We start from the raw sequence: 12137 nt of genomic DNA, 5'->3' as shown, positions 1-12137 counted from the left end.
GCAGGATGATAAAACAGGGTTCTACTCATAAAAATAAAAGGTATGGTTATTAATATACTTGTCAGAAGTGGGGAGTAAAATAAATAATAAAAGTATATGTGATTCTTATATATCACAATATAAAAGTGTTATTGCTGGGATAATTTCCTCTAAAAATGTCCTTTTTTTAGTTACTTGGCTTCAAATTCTGTAATCACAAAATCTTGTATTTTATTTTATTATTATTTTCTAAAGATTTTATTTGTAAGTGATCTCTGCACCCAATGCAGGGCTCAAACCCACAACCTGGAGATCAAGAGTCACACACTCCACTGACTGAGCCAGCCGGGTGCCACATAAAATCTTATATTTTATAAAAATCATTAAATGTACTTAAGCTGAGTGTTTTTCTACCATATTTGTTCAAATGCATATTATTTTTCATGTGCCTTTCTGAACACCAAGACTGTTTATAAAATCAAATGCTATATTACACATATTAGATTCAACTCTGAAAGAAAACCATCACACCAGTAAAGCAATGGAAGAAAATATTCAGTAAAGTTGCTATCTTTAGTAAATCACTAAAATCAGCCACCCTTTATTTATGCTCATGCCACTGATAGCATTTATCTAAAAAGCAGGAAGAAACCTAACGGTTTCATTTATAACTAATGAAAAGAAAATGATCTATAAATTTACTGGCCTAGAAAGCATAATATCCATCAGGTAATTCATGGCTGCAAAATTTCAACCTTTTTTTCGAAGTACACCATCAAATGTTAACATTTAAGGTTTATTTTATGCAGAAACTCATGAATATATAGTCCCAAGCAGTTTACCACTGTCACTAAAGGTTACTGCTTAAGCATCCCCCACTCATCATCCTCCAATCACACATGCAACAGTTAGACCAAACTTGCTGAGTAACTAAACCAAGAAAAATCATTAAATGAAAAGGAAAATTATAAAAATAATGATATATTCAAGGATATTTATTATATGCCTATTATGTGCCAGATATGGTTCTGGTTAGAGGCTGGGGCTACAAAAGCACACCTAAGGTCCCAGCCTTCAAGGAACAGAGAAGAAAACAAGCAATTAAAAAATGGATGATATGTGCCATGAAAAAGTTGCACATAGGCTAATGGAGACCACATCTATTGGCCATTGAATCCAGTGGCCAGAGAGTTATAGACCTCTGGGTACTAAGAGGGTGATGGGAAAGTATCATGAAAAGAGAAATGCTGGAAGAACAAGAGAAGTTAGCAATGGTAAGGGGGTAAGACTGCTCTAGGTAGAAGATAAAACTTATCCCATGGCCTGTCAAGAGATGAATCATATCACATATACTATATATGACAGCATCTATAGATATAGATATATGATAGTAGAAAAGGAAAGACTACACTATATTTAGGGAGTAAGTGAAAACAAGTGGGCATCACTAGATCGGAAGCAACAGGGACAGACAAAATTTGAAGCAAGAACTATAGCATGGTAAGACAGCCTCAGTGAAATATGGGCAGGATTCAGGAGCAGTTGTAGAAAAGCTCTTCAGATCTTAATGAAGAGTGTCACACTCCCTCCCAAAGTGGGCCAGGCGAAACCTCTTGAGAATTAGACCAGTTTTCCCTGTGAGGTTCAGGCATGCCAGCTGGGTTGAGGAGATACACTCACAGATTTACATAGGCTTGAAAACAGATAACTAATCTTAAGAAGATCTAAGTGACTGAATAACCATCCTACTCCAAATGTGGAATTAAACTGATCAGATTATGTCAGAGAAACAATTCAGGATAGATTTTTACAATATGTCATCCTTTTTGTTACCCTTCTCTCTCTAAACAAGACAACTATTCTCTCTATACCTGGTAGTATCTGCTAGTTGGGCACTTTGCTTTGTTTTACTTCTGAATTTGCATGCAAGGAAACTTCCAGCAGGCCCCTCTCTAGATTGCAGACAGCTTCTTAAAAAATCCTCCCACATTTTCTGTCAAATATGCTCTCAATATTTTTTATGAAAGGGTTATAACTGATACGCTCTGAGAAGGAAATGTTCTGATTGAACTAACTTTCTGGTGCACTGATTAATTAGAAAACACTATTTTTTCCAACTCTGGCACTATTTGACTTCAAAAATAGGTGAAGTTCTTTGTTTCATAATGAATAACCACACTGCAGTGCTTTAATTGTCTTTTTCTAAGGTTATTCAGAGCCCTTGTGACATTTAGTATTTGCAGTCAATACTTTCTTTAGTACTCATAATGCATCAGTTATTCACCAAATGCTTAACGTTTGAGGAGAAGATAGAATTCCTAAACAAAGGAATTCAGAGTACCATGGAGTATTGCAATTAGGAACTACATCACAAAACATTTGAAAAAGGAAAGAAACATGTCCAAGATCCTATGGTTGCAGAGAGGAGAAAAGCAAACATCTAAGTCCTCCAGGGCAAAGGGAAAGGGAGGTGTGGATTTGTCTTATATGTTACACAATATGACACATTGTATGCAATTATAAGGTCTGAAGTTGATTGCTATCTCTGTGTTCTGACACTAAAATAAATCCTGACAGTTGTTTGTGGGACAAGTCACTAATGTCAGCATGACTTCATATGATTAACTTCATTCTCTTATTATTCTAACACCTGGAGGAAAATTCCAGCTAACAGAGGAGCCTTTTTAATTGGGCTCCAGCTAGTTGATGGGTTTACCAGAGGAAAAAAATGCCATCCAGAAGTCTTAAAGGAGTCACTTAGTTCCAATTCAGAAGTCTGAACAAAAAGTTAGTCTGTAGTACAATTTATTTGCTAGATTCATCCTTATTTTGAGAATTTTATATCTCACACGTTTCAACCCATGCAAATAAGACAACGGAAATAAAAGAAACATAAGGAAAGGTAGGCCTAATATCACAATGCAGGCATAATATAAACTCTATTTAAAATAACTACTGCTGATTGGAAATAAAACAGCTGCAGAATTGACAGAGGCTTCTGCAGTTAAGGACGATATCACACCACTAATATGACAATCCCTGAGGAACTGAGGAACTGAGGTAAACTGAGTGGGAAGCACAGCTCCAAAGGAAGCCTGCATCCTTTCCTGGTGATGAAAGCTAAGAAGAATGAAAATAATATAGCAAGTAAAATAATACAAAACAAAAATAGAACAGGAAATGAAAAATGTATGCACAGTAGATATAATCTTCCCACTGGTTGGGTTTTCCCCTTTCCTCTCAAAAGCTCTTTCTTCTGCCCCTAAATATTGAAAATCAGTGTATAAAAACATGACTGGGACGCCTGGGTGGCTCAGTCAGTTAAGTGTGCAACTTTCGATTTCGGCTCAGGTCGTGAACTCCGGGTCGTGAGATCGAGCCCCACATGGGGCTCTGCCCTGAGTGTGGAGCCTGCTTAAGACCCTGTGTCTCTCTCTCATTCCCTCTGCCCCTCCTCCCCCAGCTCATGTGCTCTCTCTTGCACTCTCTCTTAAACAAAAACAAAAACAAAAAAAAACAAGTGACTGCTGACTAGAAAATCATAAAGTATTCACAGCAAAGTTGCTACTGAATAATAATGACCATGGGTGATCACAATGAGAGAACACATATTTTAGTGACATCAAAATGTTAAAGTTATAATTTATTAAGTTATATTATCAGTTAATGTAATTGCTAACAATAACTGAACTAAGTATTTGGCATAATCTATGTCTCTCAATTAAAAAAAAAAAAAAGATGAGCAAACTTTCGAAAACATGTCCTTACTATATCAATGTGAGAACTCGAAATAAGAGACTCATAAAATGATTGGCATTTTCATTACTTTTGAAAAAAAATAAAAAGAATTTTCATTTAACAGTTCCTACAAAGTACTTATATTAATTCATTTATTTCTGACAATAAGAGAGAAGCAGAATCCTCATCTGAAAGATGTGGAAACCGAGGCTCAAAAAGCCAGTCACGTGTCAAATGTCAAAAAGCAAGATCTGTCTAAAAGCTTATGCATTCTCCTTGCCCCATAATTCTGCAGTATGCAATATAACTGCAGCATTTGGGAAATCTATTGAAAAAAGAATATTAGGTGACAATATGAACTTTGAGCTATAAATCATTCTAAATACTATGTAGGATCAAATGAAGAAATATAGGCATGACGTCAACAATGAAACAATTCCTTTGACCAAAAATAATAAGAAAAGTTAATTTATAACTTACAATGTTCAGAGTGCGTGGGTGGCTCAGTTGGTTAAACATCTGCCTGACTTTGGCTCAGGTCATGTTCTTGGCATCCTGGGATCAAGCCCTGAGTCTCTGGCTCCCAGCTCAGAGGGGAGGCTGCTTCTCCCTCTCCCTCAGCTCCTCCCCCTACTCGTGCTCTCTCTCGTTCACTCTCTCTCTCAAATAAATAATAATAATAATAAAAACTGTTCTATAATTTATAATGTTCAAATTAAATTTTTTGCAAGGGAAATATCTAGTTTACTTAAAAGAAAGCTTTCACGAGCCAAGATGTCCAACGACAGATGAATGGATAAAGAAGATGTGGTATATATATACAATGGAATATTATGCAGCCATCAAAAGGAATGAGATCTTGCCATTTGCAACAATGTGGATAGAACTGGAGGGTGTTATACTGAGCGAAATAAGTCAGTCAGAGAAAGGCATGTATCATATGACCTCACTGATATGAGGAATTCTTAATCTCAGGAAACAAACTGAAGGTTGCTAGAGTGGGGGTTGGGGTGGGAGGGATGGGGTGGCTGGGTGATAGACACTGGGGAGGGTATGTGCTATGGTGAGCGCTGTGAATTGTGCAAGACTGTGGAATCACAGATCTGTACCTCTGAAACAAATAATACATTATATGTTAAGAAAAAAAAGAAAAAGAAGGTTAGCAGGAGGGGAAGAATGAAGGGGGGGAATCGGAGGGGGAGACGAACCATGAGAGACTATGGACTCTGGAAAACAAACTGAGGGTTCTAGAGGGGAGGGGGTGAGGGGAGGGGTTAGCCTGGTGATGGGTATTAAAGAGGGCACGTTCTGCATGGAGCACTGGGTGTTATGCACAAACAATGAATCCTGGAACACTACATCAAAAACTAATGATGTAATGTATGGTGATTAACATAACAATAAAAAATTTAAAAAACGTAAAAAAGGGAAAGCTTTTACGATTTTATATAAAATATCCATTTACATAGGAATAGATAATATTCCAATTATCAAGCATTCCTTTCCTATTCATTAAAGATGATCCCTAGAATTTTGGTGGAACATTTTAAAACTAGTTAGTGTTATTAAATTTGCTTACAGTTATTAAAGTCTCTTGTCTTTAAAAGCATATTGTGTCTTATGTGCCTTTAGATGAGTATGAACTTTTATGAATAAGCCCATATGAATGTCATTTTATGTTATATTCTGGGAAATCTTTTTCAGCGTTTGATGGGTTTAGCTCACTGTTGAAGATCATTAGTCTAAGATCTGGATCATAATATCCAGAGATCCTATTTATGAAGAGGGTCTACATTTACTCATGGGCTCCTAAGAATAGTGTGTGTTTGTGTATCTGTGTGCACAAGCGCACGTATACGTGCATGTGTATATGCTCTTCTTTTTTTTTTTTTTCCTCTGCCTCAGGACTACTGATGTACTTAGAAAATGGCATTGTGGATAATTTTCTATCAGTTTGCGGATAACTTATTCTACTTCAAATTCTCCCCCCAACTCAACTGTCTACTTTTTTGAAGGTCAATTCAATCATCCATTTATTTGAAGAGCAGAAATAAATGCCTCTTTGGAAAGAGCATGAGAAGATAGAAAACAAATAAGCATTTAAAAACACATGTAAACTTTCAGTGCTTATTATTCGCTCATTAATGAATATCTCATATTTGGAAGAGCAATTCAGTTGAGTAACTGCAAACATAATTTGGTTCCTGTGGGTTGACTTTGTTCCAAACCTTGAAGATTCTATTTTGCAACTGAAAATTAAGCTTGTTTGGCACTGTGATTTCACAGATGAAGATAGAAAGAAATGGAATATATTACTGAAGCTCCCAACTCACAATCTTTGCAATGTTTGAGTGACTATATTACATAATAATATTTTAAATTATTTTTTATGGAATTTAACCCTAGTTGACTTGATGATATAATAGAGCATGTCTGTTTTTTAACTCAGGGCTATTTGTTGAAAATGAGATAAATATAAATGGTATACTTCTTAAATACATGTTTATAACTACCAAGGATTAGGCAGAGTTAGGACTATAAAATTCAAATATAGTTTAGGTTTGACAAACATCTAATTATCCATCAAAAATATTTTAAGCCTCTGCTATTTGGGAGGAAACACACTAAACACTGACTCAAAAAGGAAATACTTAATGTGCCACTTCAAAGAGTTCAGAGTCAGTGGGCAGACTGACAAATCTGCAACATTTCCACTACAGAGATAATTATAGTGATGGGCTAGCACAGGATCCTACAGAAGAGGCACCTAATAAGAACTGGGCAATCAGGGAGGAATTTCAGAAGAGATGAAGGCCATTTCCTGTCATATTGGGTGAAAAAGTAGTTGACCAGTGACTGAATGAGAAGCGGGAGTGATAAGAAGAGTACTCCAGGTGAAGAAAAGAGCATTTGTGAAATTCAGAAGCAAAGTGTCCATGGAATATTTAAGAAAACTGTATATTAATTCTGTATGACAGAGGAATAGCTAGCAGCAGGAAAGAACTATTAAAATTAGGTAAAAGTCAATGACTTGAACGGTGTGCTAGGCAGGACTTGATGACAGTGACTCAATACATGACCAATCTCTGTCCTCAAGGAGCTCACAGATTGGCAATTGATGATTTTGGACATTGTCTTCATCAACATTGCAAGTCTCACTACTGCAACCACCACTATAAACCATAGCACCCTTTGTCCCATTTCCAGGCAGGAAGAATCTGTTTCTTTCCCTACTCTGCCCTCTTTTATTTTCCCCTCCCTACCACCCCACATAAAGACTTCTTCAAAGAAAAGGCTAGATGAGTCATGATTAAAACCGAAATTACAATACCAGATAAATAAAAACTTTAACAACAATCTGGTCACAAACAGTTCATCATCTCTTGTCACTCCCCCCCCCTCAAGTGTGCCATGTTCTACCCCCATTTCATTTCCCATTCTTATCCAAACACGTGGTTCCATGCATTTGAACACAAAATGTCTCTACCAAAGATGTCTTATTACCACATTTCTTCTTCTAGAAAACTCTTGTTCATTCTCAAAGACACACCTCTAATGTCGTGTGCACTGTGAAGCATTCTCTATTCCCCACAGGTCGTAGATCCTTCCTCAGGATCCCCACAGACCAATATTCCTACCATTAATGTAATAGTTTCTATACTGGTTTATGTATATACTGTTCCTCAAGTCATCTAACCTCAGAGAGGTCAGCAGTTGTACCTTAGTCATCTGGAATAAACAAATGGTGAGAAAGTGTTTGCAGCCTATATAATGAACTAGAGTCTATAACCAGAATAAGTAAAAACATACAAAAAGTATTAAGAACATAAATGACATGATAGAAGAGTGAACAAGTTATTTGAACTTGTAAATCATAAATAAGAAAAAGAAATGACCAAAAAGTATCTGAAAACTTTGCTTCATTTCATTTATATTACAAAATAAGCAAGCAAAAGAGTAACAAAATAATTCACCCATCAGATTGCCAATAATTAAAACATTTATCAGGCAATGGTGGCAAGAAATTGGAACTCATTCTCGACTACCAGCAGTATTGTCATGCTTTTTGCAGTACTTAATAGGAAATGTTAATATTTAAATGGACATACAATTTTAATCTGATAATTCTCCTTGTAGACATCTACAAAAATGTTTATATTAGTAAAAATATATTAAAAGACACTGATTACAGCATTTATTAATGAATTAAAAGTTTGAAATTTTAGTATTATATAGACACTAAAATATTAATAATGGTATAAATGGTATAAATCATTATACTAATTAAATAATATGTACATATTTTAAAGTACAGCAGTATGGGCTATTTAAAAATATGTCCATAATGGTCTACAGATTTAAAAGCAAAACTAAGTTCCAGAAAAATATGCATAATAAAAACTCACTGAAAATATATTCACGTACAGAAAATACTCTAGAATACATATACCAACTTGTTTAAAATGTTTGTATCTGGGAAATAGGAATAGGAAGTAGAAGGGAAAGCAAAGGTAGCAGTAGAAAGGAGATTTTAATATTTTACTTCCCACACTTTTGTGTTATTACCTTAGGCATACAATAATATATTCAGCATTAAAAATACCAAAAAAAGAAAGTAAAGTAAATCTTTCATATAATAAAAAATATTAAGCTCAAGAACATGGCCAACTATACTAGATTGTAACCAAATGATGCCCATATTTACATCTTCAAACCCCTGAGGCTTCTATCTCTGCAGCACGAAGATGATAAATTAGAAGGAGCAATTTCCTGAAAACAGTGCAGAGAAAGTGAAATGAGCATGAGAGACTGGAGGATCTAGGTTCAAATCCCAGTTGTGACACATATTAACTGGGTGAGTGCTATTTTTGTGAGACTTACTTTCTTGCATATAAAATGTTTATAATAGTACTTACCTCCTAAGATTTGAAAATGCTTCCTTCCTGGTAGGTGCTTAATAATTTCTAGTTTCTTCTATGTTCTATTGTAAGAAACCTTGTCCTGTTTGGAGATGAATGATTAGTGTTGCACCAAGATGCCTTTTACTGGAGGGGAGCGCCGCACTGTAGTCAATGATGTGGTGATTTCCTCTCAATTTGTTATATAATATTGCTTTTAACCTCTAACTTCCAAATCATTATAATTTTATGCTTTGACTTATAAAATCATAAACCCATAGAGCTAGAAAAAAGTCTTAAAAAGTTACTTAGTGCAGGTTTCACACCTACAGGCAAAACGGTGGGCATCATAAAGTATCTACTCTGTTTTAATCATTTCCCCAAAAAGAGATTCTGGCATTTACTTGAATGACTGACCCATTAAATGCTTAATAAGGCTTTTCTTTAAATAATGTCTTAAAAGAAATAGACATACAGAGGAAAAACAAATTCTTTTTTTTATGATTTTATTTATTTATTAGACAGAGAGAGACAGCGAGAGAGGGAACACAAGCAGGGGGAGTGGGAGAGGGAGAAGCAGGCTTCCCGCTGAGCAGGGAGCCTGATGTGGGGCTTGATCCCAGGACCCTAGGATCATGACCTGAGCCAAAGGCAGATGCCTTAAGGACTGAGCTACCCAGGCGCCCCGAGGAAAAACAAATTCTTTTTCTTTGGAATTAAATCATTTTCTTTGTCTTTGCTTATTATATCAAAATTAGTGGAAGAGATGACATTTAACAGGAAAGATGAGATATACAAGCAGAAAACAATGAAACTGTGATAAGAGGGTAAAATTAAATGGTGTTATTTTTTGAAAGACAAGTTCAAATAGGCTATAATTCTAGATACAATGGCAAATTCATGGCAGTGTTCACCCTGTTATGATGCTTGAGTCAGCTGTGTAACTAAGTAATCATGGCAAAGAGATTCCAACACAGTTTGATGCACAATTCCAAGAGGCTGTATACAAACATCGCCCCACAGTAAACAAATAACAAATATTTTCTGGGGTGATTATAACTGTATTGTTTTGAGTAACCAGACACTTTGTTCTTGGCATGATGAATAATTCTTACAAAAATAAGGATAATTTAATGATTGGCGCTAGGTAGCAAGAAGATTTGCATCTACAATCTTACTGCTAGGGAGGTGTATACTTAGTTTTCCCCTTGATAACACCTATGTAAAAATCAGGCAGATATTTACCAAGAGGTAGGAATAGGACAGTTAGATTAAATGGAAAAATACTGATTAACAAAAAGGATTTTAAATAAAAATCAAGTGATATCCTTATACCAGAGGATTAGGATTCCATTAGCAATGACAAAAGGAAGAAATCAATTATGCTTAATTCAGATTTAACATATCCCAAAATTTAGTGGGCAAAGTAGATAATCTTTTGTTTTCCTAATTGTAACAACAGCAAATAAACATTTTCTACTAGTAAGCAAACTATTTTTCTAAACCCATTTCAGCTACAAAGTTTATGTCTAAGAAAGTTTTGACTAACTACCTACCCTTCCTATCCTATAGATGGCTAAGATTTGGAATCCAAAAATTAGGAAGTAAGAGTTGGACTTGGTCAAACTTGTCAGTAGATTCTACCTTGGGGTTACTTTGACCTCAGTTTATATAAGAAAGGATTGTCTTCCTTCTCTTTTGATGTTCTACAAAGAGTAGCTGCTTTAATTCAATAATTCCCAAACTTATTTATGCAACTGAGTACCTAGAAGACAGTAACTCTTTGTAGAACACAATTATATAAATGTTTCACTAAAATTCCACCATAAAAACTAAAACAAGAAAAAACTACACTAGAAATGGATTTCCCTGCACAACAAATAATACCCAATACTAATTGAAAATAATAACAATTTAGGAATCTATAAATGAATAACATGAATCAACTAACTAAATCTAACATGATGGCTAAGGATGACAAGTGAAGCAAAAATGCTTGATTTGGACAATTAAAAACTCATTAAGCCTGCCAAGTATATCTAATCCCTTTGTTTTTACTATTTTGTGTAACATATTAATATAACTGATAGGACTGTGGACTAACAGTGGTAGGTAGCATTTCCACTTTTCTTAATAATAATATTATAAAATAATAATATTCATAATAATATGATCCATGGTTTTCAAGATGTTTTCATATAAATAATGGCATTTGTTCCTTAATACAGCTCTGAGAATTAAGCCTAAGATACAGTAATAATCTTTTGCAGGAGATTGAGCCAAGTCTCTGTTCTAAAATAACTTGTCCAACTTACTTTGTTTCTCTAATTTCAGTTTCCTCATAAGTAATATGAGGAAAACAGGATGAACTTAACCCAGTTGTTGTGCTGTATCAAATTTGCTTGACCCAACATGGACCCACCCCTTCCTTGGCAGCTTACTCAAGTGAGAGCCAGCCATAACTTCCTTTCCTCACACTAGTAATTGTCTCAGCCTCCCTGAGGAGTGAAGACGGAGCTGCCACATGGCTTCCATCATGTTTGCCCAGCAGGAACTACAGTAGCTCCATCACCCAAGTTCTACCTAACCAGATTCACTGTGGCTCTGACTTCCCCAACAACCGCTCAAAGAGGCCCGGTAGCATAACCTGGAAATCAAGGAAATTTAAAATAATGGGGCAAATCTTGGCCAACAGAAAGCAGCATATAAGCCAGTAACAAATGTATCACTTACTATCCCTCCTTCTCAAACCTAACAGTCTCTTCTGAGGCATAGTGGATCTGTACTGCCCCTCAGAAGATGTCTCATGACATGAGCAACCAGCCATGTCTCTCTGTGAAGCAGTGGCCATCTTGATAATACATTTTATATTTGCTTACTACCCTCCTTCTCTGCTTTACTTATCTTCTTCCCTCACTTTTGCTCCCCTGGGATTCCACTCCAAATAAAACAGTGACATATAAAAATAAATAAACAGAATATGATGACTGGTCCAAAGTCATATGGATAATAAGCAGTAACAATGAACTTCACCAAAAGTATTTAGGCTGAAAATGTAGTGCTCAGTTACGTTGTTATTCTTCTACCACACATCATCCCTGAGTAGCATTAGCTAAGAAACTTTCCCAAACAACTCCACAAAACATGTCAATAGAAAATCGGGTATATTAAAAAATCTTTTCCAGGGAAGTTCAAATACAGCTAGTTTCCATACACTGTTTCTTCCAATTATCACAGCAATTTGTGCCTTTTGTCAAATCATTTTCACCTCATCTATAAGCTCCAATAGACTGAGGCATTTTTGCCTCATTAGTTTTTAATTGGCTCACACTGGCACTTTTGTAAATGGCCAGTCTGACCTACAACCATCTCTGTGGAGCTCCACATCCCTCTGTGCTAACATCTTAAGTTTGTGTAGGGATAGTTGACTTCAATATCACCACAGTGGGCAGATCTGGATAAAATGTATAATAAATACTGTTAGACTTCAAAATTCCTGAGGAACAATTAATCCTGGAATTG

The 12137-nt window shown here is 35.6% G+C and overlaps 1 long non-coding RNA gene across 1 annotated transcript in view; it reads right to left on the bottom strand.

The window, feature by feature from the left end:
* Nucleotides 1-8724, bottom strand: part of LOC118018044 — a 209529-nt gene extending 200805 nt beyond the window's left edge. Inside the window, exon 1 of the long non-coding RNA XR_004681302.1 lies at nt 8634-8724. This is a non-coding gene — a long non-coding RNA (uncharacterized LOC118018044). The remainder of the gene's footprint in view (nt 1-8633) is intronic.
* Nucleotides 8725-12137: the final 3413 nt, after the last annotated feature.

Source organism: Mirounga leonina, unplaced genomic scaffold (genome assembly GCF_011800145.1).
Source record: "Mirounga leonina isolate KUSES-001 unplaced genomic scaffold, KU_Mleo_1.0 Mir_170, whole genome shotgun sequence".
Lineage (NCBI taxonomy): Eukaryota > Metazoa > Chordata > Mammalia > Carnivora > Phocidae > Mirounga > Mirounga leonina.
Note: the sequence above shows the minus strand (reverse complement) of the source record. Positions and strands in the feature narration are given on the sequence as shown.